This window comes from Schistocerca gregaria, chromosome 4 (assembly GCF_023897955.1).
Source record: "Schistocerca gregaria isolate iqSchGreg1 chromosome 4, iqSchGreg1.2, whole genome shotgun sequence".
In the NCBI taxonomy this organism is placed as follows: domain Eukaryota; kingdom Metazoa; phylum Arthropoda; class Insecta; order Orthoptera; family Acrididae; genus Schistocerca; species Schistocerca gregaria.
In genome coordinates, this window is record NC_064923.1 from 117219833 (window position 1) to 117242546 (window position 22714).

Sequence of the window (22714 nt, forward strand, 5' to 3'; positions counted from 1 at the left end):
CTGTTATGACTGTGGTGAGGGGTGTAAGAGTTAATAGATGCACATTTATGTGCTTCTATAGAGTGGGACTTGCCTACAATAGAAGTATCTGAGTGTGGGGATGCATCTATAATAGGAAGAACCCTAGCATGCAGCCTAAACTTTAATGACATAATTGTGTCATATTGCAGGACATGACAAATACCTTGTTAGATGGAATGATGGCCTATGTCATGTTATATGACATAGCACCAGGTTACTTCACTTGACACGTGGTGGTGGTGGTGGTTAGTGTTTAACGTCCCGTCGACAACGAGGTCATTAGAGACGGAGCGCAAGCTCGGGTTAGGGAAGGATTGGGAAGGAAATCGGCCGTGCCCTTTCAAAGGAACCATCCCGGCATTTGCCTGAAACGATTTAGGGAAATCACGGAAAACCTAAATCAGGATGGCTGGAGACGGGATTGAACCGTCGTCCTCCCGAATGCGAGTCCAGTGCACTTGACACGATGCTTCATGTTGTATAAGATGAGTACTAATACTAACAAGTAAAAAAAGTGAGAATATGTCAAGGTGTTTTGATTCAAATGTCTTTGAAGCAGATAAATAGTCAAAAAGCTAGTTCCCTTCTTTTACATTACAAACTCTGCCCAGAATGTGTTTGCCTTTTTTGTGCTGTGATAGGTGCATTTTTCATTCTGGTAGCATATTATATCCATACCCCTTACGAATAGAAACTGTTAGATGAAAGATACATGTACCATGGAAGATTTCCAAATGTGCTATATTTGAATCATAACATGGCAAAATGGGGGAAAAGACTTCTGAGTAAATAAAATGTAAACACCATCTAGTGACAAGCTTCCTCTGACAGAGATCAAGGTCTACAAATGTTTAGTAAAAAGCTCAACCCTTAGAAAAGTCAATTTGTTCATTTAATAAATTTATGGCTGCTTTTCATTTCTTACTGAATACAACTAATTCTTCAAGATTATTTAATAAGGTTCCTTCAAGTGTGTCATGGACAATTTGAAGGCTGTGCTCCATCTTCCCCAAAGTGTAACTGTACTGGACTTTGTGTGTTGTTATACAATCTTTATTACTGTTGTGTGTAAGTTTGTGATAGCATTTTTTTAAAAACTTCTTGCAGCCACCACACACTATTCTGTAGACTCCCTTATCATAGTATTTATCTCATCTTTGTTCAACAGAAAAAATCAAGGAAGTATATGAATTTTTTTTACTTCATTTTCTGCAGTGAATTTTATAGTGTGGTGCATGCTGTTAAATTTGTGACTGTGTTATAATCGCCTTTCTGATCGTCTTTTACTATTATAAAGATGTCATCTACAGATCTTGCATACATCAGAATGTTCTCAAACAATGCTGGATGTGAGCTAATGAGGTTGTTTTCCAACCAGTTCAAAAATGTTTTGGCTGTTGCACCATATAAGATGTTTCCCATAGCAAGAGCATTTGGCTGATTGTAGTATTTACCATTGAAAGAAAATTGGTTGACTAATTACGTGAATCCCAAAATTTCTATCAATTCTACTATTTCCACCTGACTAATTTTCCATCTCGTTGAGTCTGAAATTATAAATAAAATAACTTTCGACTTTTTTACAGAATACATTATGTGTGATAAATCTTACATTTATGCAACTGATTGTATAGCTATACATTTCCATGTGTGTGTGCTCTTGGAACAAAACACACAGATTTTGAAATATCCATTCAATTGTTCGGTTCCATGCTACAGAAAATCCAGAATGATAAAAAATTCGTTTTCATTATGTTATTAACAAATTAAGTTTTCTTTGCAAATCAATAGTTATGTGAATCTGAAGGTATACTTTAACAGTTCATAAAAAGCGTCCTGCTGGCTGTATGAGGCGAGAGTCTGAAATATAGTAGTGTCAGCACATAGTGAAGCGTTACAGACATGAGGGAAAAGCTCGTGCTGACTGTATGAGGTGAGACTCAGAAATAATAATAGTATTAGCATACAGAGAAATGTTACAGGCTAGAGGTCTTTATTTACTTTCAGAAATTGGGGTAATGATACACTTTTAGTTTGCCTCAAGAGTTTCTGCCATATCTCGCAGAATGAAGAGAACACAAATTAGATTTCTCATCTGATGTAATTAGTCTTTTTCTGGCATTGTGTAGTATTACATCTCCTTTCAGACGGATTTTGTTCATCAGCATTCTTCTCTAGAACCACATTGCAAAACCTATTTACTTCTTGTTTGTAGCTTACCGTCCATCTTTCAGTTCTGTGTGTGGCTAGACTCCAGGAAAGTCTCAAGATTTGCCCCAGCCAAGTTGTACCATAATTTTCTTTTCTTCACCAATGACTTCAGTACCTCTTCATTTTTCCACTCTGCCCACATAATCATCCTTCAGTAGAACCACATTTCAAAACCTATTTACTTCTTGTCTATAGTTTACTCTCCAATTTTCATTTCTGTGTAGTGCTTCCTAGTAATTAAATTTATATTAAATGTTACCATATTTAACTTTTTCAGGAAAGCTATTCTTGCTAGTGCAAGTCTGTGTTTTATATCCTGTTAATTCTGCTACTGTCTTAATTTAATTCTCTGACTGTCACTCTGCTTATTTTAAATACATTTCATAACCCTTGTTTTTCTTGTGTTGTTCACCATATACCTCTGCACCCATACTCTACATTTCTCAGTGATGTGCAAGTCAGAGTGCACTTTAAATAGTAAAAGTAACTAGGGCTTTTTCCTGTTCCATTCTTTTATTGAGTGCGGGAAGAATGATTCTGTGTGCACTGTAATTAATCGTTTAACTTAACAAGTATTTTTTTCCAAATTATGTTCAAAAAATATTTTTTAATTACTGAAAAACATCCTACAATGAATGACATTAGATATAGACATATAAAGACAGCCTTTAAGGATCAAATAATGAGTACTGAATTTTGAAGATCAGCAATCATAAGATCCTGTGTGTACTCGTGCACTGCACTTTGCCTAAAATATCCTGAAACTTTAAGTAATTTTGTAGTTTCCATGAGAACATGGGCACAAAGCTTAAAAATTAAAAATATTCTTATTACAAATCTGATTATCAGTTTTTTTTTTTTTTTTAATTTGAAGCTTCATTGTCATGTTAAGTGCTGGAACTGAGCAAGTGGCTTTATTGCTTGTCTAAAATTTCAGTTTCTAGAGCCTCTAAGAAATTAGTTTTCAAAATTATTACAATGATACATTGTTAAGTAATTTATTAACATAATATATCTGAAAACTTTATAAGTATCTTATGCCAGCCCATTTGGATAGCTTATATTGATTTTATTTAATTATTAAAGTTCCCAAGCTGATTTATTTTTTATTGCTATCTCCTTTCATTTCATTACTGAAAAAAGGATAAAATTTGTTTTTCAGGGTCAATGCATTTTTATAGAATCCTGAAAATAGGCAAGCAAATACAAATTTATGGGATAGATAAGTCTCACAGCAGAGAAAAAAAAATATTCATTACGAACAATATTTTGTAATAGTAACTGAATTACACACATGTGGTAATGGAATGACTTAAATGGTGTAACGGAATGACAATAATTTTGTTACTGAATCTGACTGACATTCGTTAAGATGTTGTAGGTCAAATACCTTTATATGCTGATTATACTGCAGTTTCGGCTATACTGATAGTAAAAACTGGAGGGAAAATGGGGAAGTCTCACAAACCAAGAATGTCATTTTCAGAGTGAAGAAACTTACATTCCGTGAGTCTGAAGAGTAACTGCTGAAAGGTGAGTTAATAAGTTTCTTTAGTAAAGATTACAATGAAATGACTAAATTACTGCATACTACATGTAGAATGGGGTTAATTATTTTGATAAACAATGTTTCTTCTTTCATAACCTACGCTTTCTCTGGGAAGCAATAGCAATGCCAAATTATAAGAAGTTAGTGACTTCTTGTGTACTACAACAGAATGTTGATTATCTTTGAAGATCACTGTGTATTATGCCTAAATAATAGAGACATGTTTATGTACTGTGTTGTTAGAAGATCACAATACTGAATAGAATTTTTTTTACTTAAAATAGATATTGGCTTATTTCTAGCAATTACACTGTTTCCACAATACATCTACATCTACATGACTACTCTGCAATTCACATGTAAGTGCTTGGCAGAGGATTCATCGAACCACAATCATACTATCTCTCTACTATTCCACTCCCGAACAGCGAGCGGGAAAAACGAACACCTAAACCTTTCTGTTCGAGCTCTGATTTCTCTTATTTTATTTTGATGATCATTCCTACCTATGTAGGTTGGGCTCAACAAAATATTTTCGCATTCGGAAGAGAAAGTTGGTGACTGAAATTTCGTAAAAAGGTCTCGCCGCGACGAAAAACGTCTATGCTGTAATGACTTCCATCCCAACTCGTGTATCATATCTGCCACACTCTCTCCCCTATAACGCGATAATACAAAACGAGCTGCCCTTTTTTGCACCCTTTCGATGTCCTCCGTCAATCCCAACTGGTAAGGATCCCACACCGCGCAGCAATATTCTAACAGAGGACGAACGAGTGTAGTGTAAGCTGTCTCTTTAGTGGACTTGTTGCATCTTCTAAGTGTCCTGCCAATGAAACGCAACCTTTGGCTCGCCTTCCCAACAATATGATCTATGTGGTCCTTCCAACTGAAGTTGTTCTTAATTTTAACACCCAGGTACTTAGTTGAATTGATAGCCTTGAGAATTGTACTATTTATTGAGTAATCGAATTCCAACGGATTTCTTTTGGAACTCATGTGGATCATCTCACTCTTTTCGTTATTTAGCGTCAACTGCCACCTGACACACCATACAGCAATCTTTTCTAAATCACTTTGCAGCTGATACTGGTCTTCGGATGACCTTACTAGACGGTAAATTACAGCATCATCTGCGAACAGTCTAAGAGAACTGCTCAGATTGTCACCCAGGTCATTTATATAGATCAGGAACAGTAGAGGTCCCAGGACGCTTCCCTGGGGAACATCTGATATCACTTCAGTTTTACTCGATGATTTGCCGTCTATTACTACGAACTGCGACCTTCCTGACAGGAAATCACGAATCCAGTCGCACAACTGAGACGATACCCCATAGCTCCGCAGCTTGATTAGAAGTCGCTTGTGAGGAACGGTGTCAAAAGCTTTCCGGAAATCTAGAAATACGGAATCAACTTGAGATCCCCTGTCGATAGCGGCCATTACTTCGGGCGAATAAAGAGCTAGCTGCGTTGCACAAGAGCGATGTTTTCTGAAGCCATGCTGATTACGTGTCAATAGATCGTTCCCTTCGAGGTGATTCATAATGTTTGAATACAGTATATGCTCCAAAACCCTACTGCAAACCGACGTCAATGATATAGGTCTGTAGTTAGATGGATTACTCCTACTACCCTTCTTGAACACTGGTGCGACCTGCGCAATTTTCCAATCTGTAGGTACAGATCTATCGCTGAGCGAGCGGTTGTATATGAGTGCTAAGTAGTGAGCTATAGTATCAGCGTAATCTGAAAGGAACCTAATCGGTATACAATCTGGACCTGAAGACTTGCCCGTATCAAGCGATTTGAGTTGCTTCGCAACCCCTAAGGTATCTACTTCTAAGAAACTCATGCTAGCAGATGTTCGTGTTTCAAATTCTGGACTATTCCATTCGTCTTCCCTGGTGAAGGAATTTCGGAAAACTGCGTTCAATAACTCCGCTTTAGCGGCACAGTCGTCGATAACAGTACCATCGGCACTGCGCAGCGAAGGTATTGACTGCGTCTTGCCACTTGTGTACTTTACATACGACCAGAATTTCTTCGGATTTTCTGCCAAATTTCGAGACAATGTTTCGTTGTGGAACCTATTAAAGGCATCTCGCATCGAAGTACGTGCCAAATTTCGCGCGTCTGTAAATTTTAGCCCATCTTTGGGATTTCGCGTTCTTCTGAACTTAGCATGCTTTTTCCGTTGCCTCTGCAACAGCGTTCAGACCTTTTTTGTGTACCACGGGGGATCCGTTCCATCTCTTACCAATTTATGAGGTATGAATCTCTCAATTGCTGTTGCTACTATATCTTTGAATTTGAGCCACATCTCGTCTACATTTGCATAGTCAGTTCGGAAGGAATGGAAATTGTCTTTTAGGAAGGCTTCTAGTGGCACTTTATCCGCTTTTTTAAATAAAATTATTTTGCGTTTGTTTCTGATGGATTTGGAAGAAATGGTTTTGAGCCTAGCTACAATGACCTTGTGATCACTAATCCCTGTATCAGTCATGATGCTCTCTATCAGCTCTGGATTGTTTGTGGCCAAGAGGTCAAGTGTGTTTTCGCAACCATTTACAATTCGCGTGGGTTCGTGGACTAACTGCTCGGAAGACGTTTTCTGCCTACCACCGGTTTTGAACAAGTATTTTTGCCAACATACCGAGGGTAGGTTGAAGTCCCCACCAACTATAACCGTATGAGTGGGGTATTTATTTGTTACGAGACTCAAACTTTCTCTGAACTGTTCCGCAGATAATTCCCAAACAAGATATTTCATTTTTACAGTTGTTATTATGCCTCTCACATCAGCTGATAAAATGAGAGAAAACCAGAAACGACTCAAGGAGAAAGGGTGGTTGTTGTTGTTGTTGTTGTCTTCAGTCCTGAGACTGGTTTGATGCATCTCTCCATACTACTCTATCCTGTGCAAGCTGCTTCATCTCCCAGTACCTACTGCAACCTACATCCTTCTGAATCTGCTTAGTATAGTCATCTCTTGGTCTCCCTCTACGATTTTTACCCTCCACGCTGCCCTCCAATACTAAATTGGTGATCCCTTGATGCCTCAGAACATGTCCTACCAACCGATCCCTCCTTCTGGTCAAGGTGTGCCACAAACTTCTCTTCTCCCCAATCCTATTCAATACTTCCTCATTAGTTATGTGATCTACCCATCTAATCTTCAGCATTCTTCTGTAGCACCACATTTCGAAAGCTTCTATTCTCTTCTTGTCCAAACTATTTATCGTCCATGTTTCACTTCAATACATGGCTACACTCCATATAAATACTTTCAGAAATGTCTTCCTGACACTTAAATTAATACTCTATGTAAACAAATTTCTCTTCTTCAGAAACGCTTTCCTTGCCATTGCCAGTCTACATTTTATATCCTCTCTACTTCAACCATCATCAGTTATTTTGCTCCCCAAATAGCAAAACTCCATTACTACTTTTGGCGTCTCATTTCCTAATCTAATTCCCTCCGCATCACCCGACTTAATTCGATTACATTCCATTATCCTCATTTTGCTTTTGTTGATGTTCATCTTATATCCTCCTTTCAAGACACTATCCATTCCATTCAACTGCTCTTCCAAGTCCTTTGCTGTATCTGACAGAATTACGATGTCATCGGCAAACCTCAAAGTTTTTATTTCTTCTCCATGGATTTTAATACCTACTCCAAATTTTTTCTTTTGTTTCCTTTACTGCTTGCTCAATATACAGATTGCATAACATCGGGGAGAGACTACAACCCTGTCTCACTCCCTTCCCAACCACTGCTTCCCTTTCGTGTCCCTCGACTCTTATAAGGGGTTAAGTGATGATATTAAGGGGAAGGGCAGGATTAGATTAGATTAGATTAGATTAGATTAATACTTGTTCCATAGATCATGAATACGACACTTCGTAATGATGTGGAACGTGTCAGGTTAATGAAAGATGTCTGTACAAGATATTACATTACACAAAATATTGCATGACACTAATGCTTAAGTTAGTTTTTTCCCCTCCCTTAATTTATATCTAAAAATTCAGCCAATGAGTAGAAGGAGTTGTCATCTAGAAATTCTTTTAATTTATTTTTAAATGTTGGTTGACTATCTGTCAGGCTTTTGATGCTGTTTGGTAGGTGACCAAAGACTTTTGTGGCAGCATAATTTACCCCTTTCTGTGCCAAAGTCAGATTTAACCCTGCATAGTGAAGATCATCCTTTCTCCTGGTGTTATAGCTATGCACACTGCTATAACTTTTGAACTGGGTTTTATTAACAACAAATTTCATAAGCGAATATATATACTGTGAGGTTACTGTGAGGATCCCTAGATCCTTAAATAGATGTCTGCAAGATGACCGTGGGTGGGCTCCAGCAATTATTCTGATTACACGTTTTTGAGCAATGAATACTTTTCTACTCAACGATGAATTACCCCAGAATATGATACCATACGAAAGCAGTGAATGAAAGTAGGCATAGTAAGCTAATTTACTGAGATTCTTATCACCAAAATTTGCAATAACCCTAATAGCATATGTAGCCGAACTCAGACGTTTCAGCAGACCATCAATGTGTTGCTTCCAGTTTAACCTCTCATCAATGGACACACCTAAAAATTTTGAAAATTCTACCTTAGCTACAGACTTCTGTTCAAAGTCTATATTTATTACTGGAGTTGTGCCATTTACTGTACGGAACTGTATATACTGTGTTTTATCAAAATTTAAAGAGTGTCTGTTTGCTGAGAACCACTTAATAATTTTGTGAAAAACATCATTTACAATTACATCACTTAGTTCTTGGTTTTTGGATGTTATTACTATACTTGTATCATCAGCAAAAAGAACTAACTTTGCATCATCACACAATATGGAATGGTAAGTCATTAATGTATATCAAGAACAGTAAAGGACCTAAGACCGAACCCCGTGGGACCCCGTGCTTGATAGCCCCCCAGTTTGAGGAACCGGATGTTGTATTAACATTACATGAACCACTAGGGAAAGGAAAAGGCTGAAACAGCAAAGTTTTACTGCTGCCCAACTTAAGAAGCAAAGAGAAAAAGAGAACTTGAAGAAAATTCAGAAATAAAGTTAGAGCCTGCAGTGAAGGCAATGGTTGTGATGCTTGTGTCATCTACACCAATAGCCCATATAAATCACCTGCTACATTAAGGAAAGCAGTTAAACATGTGGGACCTTGTTTACCTAAAAGTCCAACAAAGCACAAGAAAGTTGTCTTGAAATTAGCTGCTGCTCATGGAGTTTTAGTAAGGGAATAATAGGTGAAAAATTGGATTCAACGCCTAAATCCAGAAGGAACTGTTGCTACTTTTTATGTCCGAGATGACATTTCATAGCAAACTCCTGAAATGTGATAATGAAGGATAAGGAAGGGGGAAAACCAAAGTCCTGAAGAGGTACATGATGATGACCTTGAAAGAAGCTCACACTATATATAAAGAGGAATTCCTTGACATGCCAATAAAATTGTCCAAGTTCTGTGCATTGAGACCGAAGTTTGTGTGCACCTTACAGGATACAACACACAACGTGTGTCTCTGCTGCTACCATGGGAACATAAAGCTACTTTTGAAAGTTATCAACGAGCTTGTTCCACAAGTGAAAACCACATTTTCTGACTTCATTAGCACAATAGTCTGCAATTGAGAGAAAGAAGTATGCATGATCTCAAATTGTGAAAAGTGTGCAAACGTATCTTTGAAAGACAAGTATTCTCTGGATGAGAATTTAATGCAGAATCTGATCAAGTGGACCCAATGCAAACAGTGAACCAGCGAATCACTCGGAAAGAGATTCATGGTACTGCTGGTCAGAGTCTTGATACTCTTTCAAACATGCTACCCCAATTCTTACAACATACATTTATTAAAAAAAATTTTTTTTTTGAAAACAAAAAGAATTCTACAAACAAGAATAACATCTTGCTGCAAGTACATTTGCAGAAAATTATACTGTTCAACTGCAGAATGAAGTCCAGAGTACCCATTGGTCAAAACCACAAATCACTTTGTTTACAGCATATGTTTGGGACTCACAAAATGATGGATATTCTTGTGCTGTTTTTAGTGGTGAACTTGATCACAATAAATATTCAGTGCATGTTTTCCTAAGTATGATTGTGGAGCATAATATATCCACAAACCCAGAGGTAGAATCTGTCACATTCACAAGTGGTGGTGCAGCCAGTCAATTTAAGCAGCATTTCCTGTTTGCCAACTTGACATTTTTCAGAGAACACTATGGAATAAATATTTCATGAAACTTCTTTGCCACATCACATGGCAAAGGTGTCGTGGATTGGATTGGTGGAACTGTAAAGCTTGCACTCAGGAATGTCTGCAGAGCTGGGAAACACATACTATCTGGTGCTGAGGTCTTTGCAGAAATTGCATATGTAAGATGTCATGGCATAAAGATTTTTATATCGCTGCCTTGCAAATTGCAGAGAATAAAGAGGAATTAGATCAAATGTGGATGGGAATAGTTCCAATAGAGCAGACCAAAACCATCCATGCTGTTATACTTATCACTCCATATATTATTGAGTACAGCATTACTCGCTATCTCCCAAAAGTTTTGTGCACAATTTCAAGAAGTGATCTTCAGCCAAAGAAAATTCACAAGACCTGATCAATCATACGGCCTTGTATTAAGGGTTTTTTTGCTCTGGTTTCCTATGCTGGGGGGCAACAGCCTTGTTGCAGTGGATACATTGGTTCCTGTCAGATACCTGAAGTTGCGGAGCTATTCAACCAAACAGTAGTGGCTCCGGTCAAAGAAAACCATCATGATGACTGGGAAAGCGGCGTGCTGACTACATGCCCCTCCCATCCACATCCTCAGCTGAGGCTGACACGGCAGTCGGATGGTCCAGATGGGCCACTAGTGGCCTGAAGACGGAGAGCTTCCTATGCTGGAAGAAATAGATCAAAATTTTTTGTGGGGCAGGTGATTTGTGTTGAAGTTGGTTACAAAATTTCATTTCATAGAAACAATGAGCAAATGGAAAGATATTTACATTTCCCTCAAAGGAAGATAAATGTTAGGCAGAAAAAGACCAAACTTTCTTTATTAATTTTTGTGAATTTTTATAGGAAATGGGCGAGCTGAATTATTGTTGCATAATAAATGAGAACAATATGCATGTCTGAATTATGTCATTACATTACCAGAAACATTTTTATGCATGTCTCATTATCTGAATGAACTAAATAAATTGTGTTCCCTTGCTTATGTAGAAAGTACAATACTAATTTTTTTGTCTTTTATCATGATTCTTGGTCTCTTCTATGCTTATGGTGCAAAAACAATCACTGAGTGTCATTTCGTTACTCATGGAACTACCCTGTAGCTATGAAGTCTAACCATGTATTTCACAACTGTTTTCTGCGAACATAAATGTTGGAGGGGCTGGCTGTAGCAAAGTGGATATAATTATCTTATACTACTGGCCAGCAATTATCACTCAACTAGTGAACTGTCATCACTTTCAGTCTCTAATGCAGGAACATCACATTCTTCTTCACTTTCAGAGCCACTAAATTAAATGTCAGTCTCAGGATGACTACACCCATCCTTTTATGGAAGTATTTCCTACAAAATAGTGTCTGAAAGTGCAAGTTTTTTGTTGAGTATCCAAAGCTCCACACAATAAAGACAATAACTAGTGGCAATCACCTCAATCAGGCTACAAATGCAGTACTAGATGGCGTCTAGTGGCTGAGCACTTAGCTATCAGCGCTGAAACGGATATATGCGGGGCTTTATTTTTTTCAAAGGTCTATCTTGCCCTAATACACTAAGGATTTTAAGTTTCTGTCGAAACAGAAAAACAAGATAACTTGGGTTGTAGTATAGTCTTATATCAATCATTTAAAGCTGATTCTTGAAAATTTGTAAGTTAATTTTCTTGCGACAGTTAGGGTTTATCTTAAAGCATATGCCAATTCAGCTTCTTCAGTGTCTCTGTGACACTCTCCCAAAGATCAAACAAACCTATGACCATTTGTGCTGCCCTTCTTTGTATAAGTTCAATATCCCCTGTGTTGTGGATCTGCCCTCCTGTTATATTTTGTGGTTCCTGGCTGGATGAGGACAGGGTGGTATGATTTTCACATGTACATAATTGGGACAAATGATTTCTACAAATGCTTCTTATAATTATCATAAGACTAGATAAAGCTTACACATACAACAGGACAGCCATTAATTACATATATTCTTACAAAATTTGAACAGATTCACACAGGTCTGAAGTTAGAAGTGGCACACACAAAACGCTCACAAAATGTGTGTTTCGACAATAGAATTTTGAAAGCAAGTTTTCAATTTTACGGTAAGAATGCATTTTTTCTTTATGTGATTCACTTCAATCTATTTCCATACAATCAATTCAGGTAGGAACGCATTTTATATGCTACATTAGCTCGATTTTAAACTATCATATCTCCACAATGGATAAACAGTATTGGATAAGAATACTGGATAAAAAAATTTGTTTTGACTTTATCCATTTGTCTACCTGTTTCATGCAAGTTTAAAGTAAGGAAGTAGCGTGCTTCAAATGTTCGTGTGTCCCAATCATGCCATTTATCTAGTATTTAAGTTGGGGAGCCTTCCACTATGCGCACTTTCATCTGACAGGTGTACCAGTGGAGCTAAAGAGAAGCAAATGTTAAAGTGTTGAGAAGCAAAGTGGTGAATGAGCATCTGTCCCTACCTGCTGGGGGTGGCTGCCTACGTCTTGTTTTGGTGGTTCATCTGTGCTTTGTTAGTCTCAGACTGAAGGACACTGTAACGACAGAAATCTAAAGAAGAAACAAAAAACAATTGAATGTTTGTTGTGTGACTTATAAGAGAGAACTCAAATAAAAACTATCTGTGATGTTGAGCGGAGATTTAAATATGTGAACGATCTGTGTCGAACTATCCATAGAATATTAAGGAACTTATTTGCTTGTAAAAGCATTTATTTAAATATAACAATTACTACAAGAAACTTTCCGAGCTTGTTGGTAGCTCTGGCATACGACTGAGTTCTCTTTCCAGCATCACAACTATGCAAGAGGATACGATATCCATCACATATTGCTGCAGTATGGTTATCCGGTACTGGTTAACGGACACCAATCAGCAACGAAGTATATTAGGCCACCACATTTTATAAGATACATGACTGATGATTTGACAGATCACAAGAGTTCATTTGCAAGAAGCAGTTCATCACAACGATGCTCTGCTTAGGTAATTAATGAATTCATGTAATTTAAATAAGATCATGATGGATGTCAATGACAAATGATAGTAGTGACTGTTCACAATGAGACTTGGTTGTATATATTTTAGTGATAAGTCGCCAACTTGGCATTTATAATATGATATTATATCCTTGTAAGTCAAATGAAGAACTTCACAATTACATAAACTGATAAATGATCATTGTAAAGAGATTACACTTTTTTATAGCTCCATGGTTTTAACTATTTGTGTCACATCACATGTACTTGGAAATACATTGAATTGTGGAAGGTGTTACATTCTTTCTAATTTCCATGCTTAATCTTGTTTTCATAACAATGCCATCTATTATTTATGTGATGCAGATACACCCACAGTTCATAATGTAATTAACTGTATAATAACTGACAATGTGTCATTCTCATGGTTACTTTGTTAATTTTGAAAACCCTTGTATTTTACCCTCCTTTTCCAGCCCCTCTCCCCATTTTGCCATCCCCCCCCCCCTCCTCACTTCCTCACATCCCCACCCCTATGCCCATATATGAATAACATTTTTGATTTTTATGCTTTGTCTCCTTTCCTCAACATACACATGTACAACACCACATTCATGACACAGTGATCTGTGTAAACTCACTAAGATACATGATATTGCATTTAATGAATACATGTAATTTAAATAAGTGCATGATGGTGTTTATGATGAACAACAGATAGTAGCGACTGTTGACAGTAAGACTGGATTATCTGTATTGTAATGTCACCAATCTTGCATTTACAATATGATAGTTCAGCTATGTAAATCTGAAGAACTTTGCAATTAAATCTATGGATAAAAGAACAATGTAGGTCATTTCACTCTTTTTACTACTACACAGTTTTAGATATTTGCATCATGTCGGATGTATTTCTAAATAGGTTCAATATTCTCATTTCAATTTGTCCCCATAAACAATGCCATCTTTTTTCTTTATCTGGGGAAGTCCACTTGTGGTAAAAATGCAATTAATTGTTTGACAAATGTAATTGACAATGTGCAAGTCTCATGGCTACCTTTTTATATTTTGGTAACCCCTATAATATATCCCTCCCACCCCAACCCCCCAGCCACCATCTTAGCCCTCCCCTCCTTCAATTTATTTACAATTTGGTTTTATCTACTTACCCTTCACTTCATCCACACACGAAAAATAGCATCTATGAAAATGTACGGGGATTTACACACACCCATGGAATACATGCCACTTGTATTTTACGTAATTCAAATATGTTCATAAAGTAGTTCATGATGAACTACATATAGCAGTCAATATTTATTATGTATATGTTTCAAAAGTGAATTCACTAACTTTGTGTCTGCACTACAATGTTACACTGATGTACGTCCATATGAAGAACTATTACATCGATCTGTTAATGAACAATGTGAAGTAATTTTACTCATTTCATCACTGCACTTTTTGCATTTCCAGCATGTTATATGCTTGTGTACGTAAGTAACTGAGAGATGTAGTACAAGCTTTGTATTATCACATATCTATATGATGAATTTTATTGGCATAAGCAATGCTATCTATTGGTTTGTGACATAACTCTACTTAGTACTGTTCTCCATAAACAATGCCTTCTATCAGTTTGTGTTGTAATTCCACTTATTATTCTTTTACAATCCAATTACTTGCACGATAAATGTAATAGATAATTTATTAGTCTTAAGATTACTTCATTAACTTTTTCTAAATTTGTAGCATTTCTATACACAAGTCTACAGTAGTTGGAAGACATATCACTACACTAGCACACTCTTCTAACCTATCTGAATTAAGACCATGTGGCATTGAGATCAGTCTGCAACTGGCTGTGGTTCACAGTAGATGATGAAGCACAATGTACCCATGTGTCAATATTGCCAATGGTATTATAGCATGAACATTTTTTGTATTTTTAAATTCTGGTAAGAGTTCTTCATAAACTTCAGTAGATTTACTGAGATATTAACGTAACCACTACCCATTTATGATACCTAGTACATACTTCTTTGAAGCTATTGAAAATGAAGTAATATCGAAACACATAAGGCAATTTTCAACCATTAAAAGTTTGACAGTGATAAGTGAAGTTTCAAGTGCAAAAATGACCATGTCGTCTTACACAGCATTTTTACAACTGTCAAGAAGAACAGCTAATGAGAAGAAAAAAGACTCAACTACACAACATAGTCAGTTTATACAGGCTATATATTCGTACATTACAACACACTACCCTCTTTTGGTCTGCTGAAGATATTAAAACACTAATTTCACTAGACCAATTAATATCTACACTGAAATGTACTAAAGTATGCAGTTGGAAAGTAGCAACATAATTTAAAGGAGTCAGAAAAGCAACATTAATTAATTATCTGGTGCTACGTAACATTCTAGTTACATATTTCTTAAAGCCTCTGCCAACAATAAAGAAAGCAAGAACTTGACTAACAAGAGTCCCTATGTAGTTTCTCTTGTTGCATTTCTGTGACATTACATACAGGCAAAAATACAATTTCATTTTTATAGTTTCTCAACTTATGGTAAAGTGCTATTAGTGTAAAAAGTCCTCATTATGATATTTCTGACAGACTTGAAAAATTTATTTTGTTAACATGAAATAAAATTTATTACAGTTTAGGAGTACTATTGTAAGCAATGGTATGGTTAATAGTAAAAATAGTAGTAATTAAAAACAGCAACACTGACATTACCAATATATTCAAACAGCATTATGATTAACAGAGAGCAGTTAAAGAACTTTTATCAAAGAAGAAAGCATTTCCTCAATACAAAAGTGTGATTTCAGTGCTCACTGAGGCACAAGATTTGACTTTATTATTCTTTGTTTATCTGTTTCACATTTTGCGTACTTTTTTAAAAGATATTTGAAGGTTATTATAAAGAAGGTACACCTCTACAATAATTTCTGATATGTTGCTATTTAGGCTCGACTTACGATTATATAAGATGTCCCAGGAGATATGATCAGCTTTATGGGATATGACAGGAATAATCAATCAAAGCAGGAAAGTATAGTAAACATAGGCTATAAAATGCATACCTTATGAGGTATGAGCACTTCCTCATCTTTGATGCAGTAAAACAAAACTCTTCTCCAGCAGGCTCTTTGCTCTCCATATTTTAGAGGCACTACTATGGACCAGAACAAGACAATAAACACAGACTCTAAAGTGCTTACCATAAGAGCTATGAGCACTTGTTCATATTTGCTAGTGTGTCAAATATCTTTTCTATTGAACAAGTGCCCATGTTTTTTTACAGTTTCTCTTGCTTTGGTCCATATTATCTCCTCCGAAAATATGGAATGCAAAGAGCTTGCAGCAGAAGAGATCTGTTTCAGAATACTGAAGAAGAAGAAGAAGAAGAAGAAGAAGAAGAAGTGCTCATAGCTCTTAAGGTATGCATTTTAGAGCCTATGTATACTAGGCTTTCTTTGTTTCGAATGACTGTTTCTGTCATATCCCTGAATATTGACCATTCCTCCAGGGCCATACTGTATATTGAACTTAAGCTTGTAATAAACAGTCCACATCCACACATATTTTACATTTATCTATTGCTGTGAATATCCACACTAGTGTCTTTCTTTCTGCTCACACAACTGAAAAATTGTCACCTTTGTGTTGCATTTAGGAAACAACTTGTGCTGTTTTGAATTTCTGGTAGGTGCAACTTTGCTCTAATACTATCACTCACTTATTGTAAGGCAATCAAGCCAATAATATCATCAGAAGTATATGATACCGAAGGATATTGATCTCTTCAGTTTGATAAGAATAACTTCGAAATATACACAATCATACAAATGAGTAAGACCATACTTAAATATTTTATATCCTGCACATTTGAATTAACGTTGAACTATTTCACTTGAATTCATGTAAATCTGTTTCATTAATTGTTTCAAATTTGTACCAGTGATTATTATCAATAGTGTTATAAACTCTCTGGCCTCTAAACAAGATTGCTGTTCTTCTTTGTTGAGAGAGAGGCACATAGAATGGTGTGAATGTGTTATGGAATGGATTCTCTTAGCGGAAGAGTTATTGCAAAGGGACTTGATATTATTTTGTAATACTGCTAATGGCAGAAATATTGTATGTTGTTAGTGTTGAGTGTGGAAATGCTGAAGAGAATATCTATTTAAAAGTTCAGAAACTGAATTTATCACAATAACCATCAGAAGATACCTGAATAACAATCCTTTGACCATTCCATATTTCTTGGCACAAGGACGACAACTCAGAACCTGCATTACACTCTACAGAAGACAATGAGACCAACAACAAACACACAAGTACTAATTTAGAACAATAGATGTAATGTAGGACTCAATGCATTATCAGTGCCTTTCAGACACATTTGGAAGTAGCTGGGAGAGAACTAGTGAGGATGAAACAAGGCAGTGATGAAGGTGGTGTTTGGGAACTGGTGGGTGGTAGAATAGCTGGCAGGAGGAGAACCAATCTGACAGTTTTGTTGTGCCTGCCAGTAACAGGTTCCAGCTGCCAGATTTGAGAGGAGAGGATTCTGAAGATAATTTAGGATTAGGAAATGTGCAGCAGACTCTGCCCATGAGTAAGAAGCAAGGAACGGAACTAGTGTTAAGAAGATGAGAGTACTGCTGCTACGTAGAAGTCATGACAGAGGTGTAGGCCCTCAATTACATTAGAAATTACGGGAAGGATGTCAGGCCAAGGGCATTTTCAAACCAAGTGCTGGGCTGAATAAAGTGACTGATGGTTCGCTGCCTTTGTGCAAAGATTTCATGAAAGATGATCAGATGTGATAGCGGGCGGGGCAGAGAACAGCTTGGATAGGGACAGGTCGTGATCTGAATAATGTCGCTCTCCTAGCAGTGGTATCAATAAGTTCATGGTTGAGTCATTCTGGTGGCACGATCAGCCTCGTCTCGACAGTGCTGTATGGGAAGTCAATACAGAACTGAAAATTGCACTGCTTGCTGCTGACTGGGCGCACATTGCATTGGTACCTGTGGGGACTATAAGGAAATGGGGCTACACTAGGCATGGTGTGCAACTCAACAGGACTGGCAGGGGAGGGTTGGTGGAATTAATTAATTTTTGGATAGCAGGTGGGTATGGAGCCACACATGGTAACACTTCTGCTGGCATAGGTACAAGAACTAGGGCTTGTTCGGGATAAATTATGAGAACTGACTTCCCTCACTCAAAAGTCTCAACCTGTTCTGAAATTTATCAATGTGTTCACAAATGATAAGAGTGTACTACATTGGAGTGCACACTGACCTGATACAATAATAATAATAATAATAATAATAATAATAATAAGTACAAACACCATATACATTTGATCAGAATTATCTTTTCCTTATCAAACTATACAGTCTATTAAAAATAAAGTATGCCAGTTTGAAACTGAATTAAAGTCTTTGAACAGTACAGTGGTATGCATTAAGGAGCATTTGTGCAGAGACAGTAAAACAATGAAATACAGCATACAGTGCTATTGTCAGAAAATGTGATAGTTGCTACTGAAGAATTACCTTTAAGGATGGGGTATCATGTCCAAACATCAGAAATGGCACACATTTTAAAGCTAGAGAAGATACACTCCTGGAAATTGAAATGAGAACGCCGTGAATTCATTGTCCCAGGAAGGGGAAACTTTATTGACACATTCCTGGGGTCAGACACATCACATGATCACACTGACAGAACCACAGGCACATAGACACAGGCAACAGAGCATGCACAATGTCGGCACTAGTACAGTGTATATCCACCTTTCGCAACAATGCAGGCTGCTATTCTCCCATGGAGACGATCGTAGAGATGCTGGATGTAGTCCTGTGGAACGGCTTGCCATGCCATTTCCACCTGGCGCCTCAATTGGACCAGCGTTCGTGCTGGACGTGCAGACCGCGTGAGACGACGCTTCATCCAGTCCCAAACATGCTCAATGGGTGAAAGATCCGGAGATCTTGCTGGCCAGGGTAGTTGACTTACACCTTCTAGAGCACGTTGGGTGGCACGGGATACATGCAGACGTGCATTGTCTGGAACAGCAAGTTCCCTTGCCGGTCTAGGAATGGTAGAACGATGGGTTCGATGACGGTTTGGATGTACCGTGCACTATTCAGTGTCCCCTCGACGATCACCAGAGGTGTACGGCCAGTGTAGGAGATCGCTCCCCACACCATGATGCCAGGTGTTGGCCCTGTGTGCCTCGGTCGTATGCAGTCCTGATTGTGGCGCTCACCTGCACGGCGCCAAACACGCATACGACCATCATTGGCACCAAGGCAGAAGCGACTCTCATCGCTGAAGACGACACGGCTCCATTCGTCCCTCCATTCACGCCTGTCGCGACACCGCTGGAGGCGGGCTGCACGATGTTGGGGCGTGAGCGGAAGACGGCCTAACGGTGTGCGGAACCGTAGCCCAGCTTCATGAAGACGGTTGCGAATGGTCCTCGCCGATACCCCAGGAGCAACAGTGTCCCTAATTTGCTGGGAAGTGGCGGTGCGGTCCCGTACGGCACTGCATAGGATCCTACGGTCTTGGCGTGCATCCGTACGTCGCTGCGGTCCAGTCCCAGGTCGACGGGCACGTGCACCTTCCGCCGACCACTGGCGACAACATCGATGTACTGTGGAGACCTCACGCCCCACATGTTGAGCAATTCGGCGGTACGTCCACCCGGCCTCCCACATGTCCACTATACGCCCTCGCTCAAAGTCCGTCAACTGCACATATGGTTCACGTCCACGCTGTCGCGGCATGCTTCCAGTGTTAAAGACTGCGATGGAGCTCCGTATGTCACGGCAAACTGGTTGACACTGACGGCGGCGGTGCACAAATGCTGCGCAGCTAGCGCCATTCGATGGCCAACACCGCGGTTCCTGGTGTGTCCGCTGTGCCGTGCGTGTGATCATTGCTTGTACAGCCCTCTCACAGTGTCCGGAGCAAGTATGGTGGGTCTGACACACCGGTGTCAATGTGTTCTTTTTTCTATTTCCAGGAGTGTATGACACCAATCAGTATATATAAACATTTTTAACTGTCAGCTATTTAACTAATAAAGCTAGACATCAGTAAAATTAATCAGTTTCTGGGTGTATCAGTCACCTGGTGGTAATGTGAATACTTTCTCCAACAAATTAACTGAAGTCCTGGAAAGAGTCTCAGCCACCAAAACTAACATAATAATAAGTGGAGGCACTAAGGATATGTTGATGATGAAAACATTCGGAACACTTCTGGCACGCCACAAACAGTAAACACTGCTGTTAGGGTATCAGAAAGTTCAGCATCAACTTTAGATAATGTACAGGGTAATTATAAAGTCCATAAAACATTTTAAACATCAGTATAGGTAAATGGTTAAAAATATTGTAATATGTGATACAATGTCTGAAAAACAATCGAAGAAATCAGTTTGGAAAACTAAAGACAGGGATGGCACCAACCATAGTTGCTGAAAATGATAGTGAATCAATCAGAGAAAGCATCTTGTCTGCTAGATTTTGCTCACTGCCAATCAGTACTGAGTGTGCAAAGAGCATGGGAAGTTTCACAAGACATCATCAGTTTACCACAGCACAGTGAATAGACACAAGGAATTCGTGGAGGATGGTTGATTACACAATGTAAAATGTTCAGGTACACCAGGAGTGTCAGAACAGGTGAGGGAAGTGATATCGGGTAGTCCCACAAAGTCAACCTATCAAGTTAGTGCACAGCCAAATATCCCTCTGCCAACAGTGTGAAAAATCCTTTGAAACCAATTAAGAGTGAAGCTCTACAAACAACAGCTCCTGCAAGCCATAAATCATGACAACAAACTGTGCAATCTGCAGCTCTGCACTCGTGTGTAGAGCCGTCCTGGAAATGACGATTTCATAAGCAAATTAATCTTCAGTGACAAAGTAACTTTTCATTTTCTGGGATAAGTCAATTGTCATGACACACGCAAATGGGGGATAGAGAATCCACACACAAATGTCAGACATGATCAGGATTCAGAGATAGTTAACATGTTCTGTGCTGTGTCTGATAGCACAGTCTATGGACTCTTCTTCTTCACTGGCAAAATTGTCAACAGTATCACCTAACTCAACATGCTGCTGCAATTGTGACTCGTGCCACAACTAGGCTCTGAGCATAGATTTCATCTTTCAACAAGACAATGCTCCTCTACATTTCCACAATTGTGTATAAAGTTACCTGAATGAGATGTTGCCATATAGACCACGATGTGACCACTTACCCAGCACTACTCGGTAGGCCACTACTGTTGGTTGCGGGTGGGTGGGGGAAGTCCTCACGATAATTAAAAGAAAAAAAAAGTATACTGTTGAAATGTGAATTGTTATTATGTGTGATATTAATCTACCCAATGATTGTATAAAATACAGCGTGTTCAATCTGGGGATGGGGGGTGCTTATGTAGTGCTTCGAGAATTTCACTGTATAAATTCTAGAACCACTTGGCCTTCCACAGTCTCAAACACATGGTATATTGGATGTGAGTGGGGAGAAAGGAACCCTGTCTACTGGCGTCACTTGTCTGTGTGTGCAGGTCCGAAGTTTATAGTGAGAAGACCGTAGACATGGCGGTCGGAGGGCACCAACAGGTACTTGTCGGTCGGTCCAGTCGTAATGAAAGCGCAAGGCAGAACCAAGGAACTTCTGTGTTGTTATGTGCTGTTTTGTAATTGTAATATTTGTTTGTGACGAAAGAACAATTGAGTGAAAAAAGATTTTTAGTAACTTTTAACACAGACTTGCCAGAGGCAAGACATGTTTATGATTTCTGTGGTTGTTAAACCAACTCTGTAGTACATGTAGCTTAGTAAATGTATCTTAACTGTGTCTAATGTGGGACGACACAGGCGACTTACAGAAAGTCAAATATTTATGTGAGAAATGACAATTTGTTCTTTATGAAAGTTGAAATATACCGACTGTGAACGAAAACTATTCTTCGACTACCTACTTATTTCACGATATTTCACGAGTAGAGAGAGAGAGAGAGAGAGAGAGAGAGAGAGAGAGAGAGAGAGAGGAGAAGAAGAAGTTTTTTTTAGGAATTGACATAGCCGGCTATCCAGAGAAGATCGGCTGTGCATACCAAGTAAGTTGATGCGTGTAAAAGAGGTGGGAAGGTCGCAATTGAACTTCACAAATTCTTGTTGTCAAAAACATTAGAAGCTGTGTCAATCAGTCTTTTGACTGACGACCACAACTCAATAACATAGATCTTAATATTTTTACTGATTAGTTGAGTTGAAATTTTATTAATATTTTTCTTTTGAGTAGCAAGGAACGAAAGCTTTTACAGTAATAATAAAGTTTGCATTAATAAGTCTTAAGATTTTGAACAAATGTTCAGCACCATTCACCTAAACAGCCAATCTGCTCAATTGCTGTAAAAGCTTAATACAGATTGGTTTCAGGTAACAAAACCACTTTTTAACTTTCAGGAAAGGTCAACTATTACCACACACATGTAGGGGGAGACAGAATCTGCACACAACTGTCGAATACGTCTGGGATTCAGAGACAGTTACCTTGCTCTGTGCCATGTCCAACAGTATGGTCTATAGACCCTCCTTCACCGACAGAACTGTCAATGG

General features: G+C 38.3%; 1 protein-coding gene across 10 annotated transcripts in view; it reads right to left on the minus strand.

Annotated features, from left to right (window-relative positions):
- Nucleotides 1–22714, minus strand: part of LOC126266742 (mesoderm induction early response protein 1) — a 169232-nt gene that overhangs the window by 44099 nt on the left and 102419 nt on the right. For 2 of the 10 annotated variants that reach the window (XM_049971238.1, XM_049971240.1), the window contains exon 2: nucleotides 10533–10715. The exons of 5 other annotated variants lie outside the window; for them this stretch is intronic. The gene's annotated coding sequence lies outside the window, so the exon portion shown is untranslated. Of the gene's footprint in view, nucleotides 1–10532; nucleotides 10716–12521; nucleotides 12608–22714 lie in introns of those variants that run through there. 3 more of the 10 variants (XM_049971237.1, XM_049971239.1, XM_049971241.1) reach the window with 2 other exon arrangements.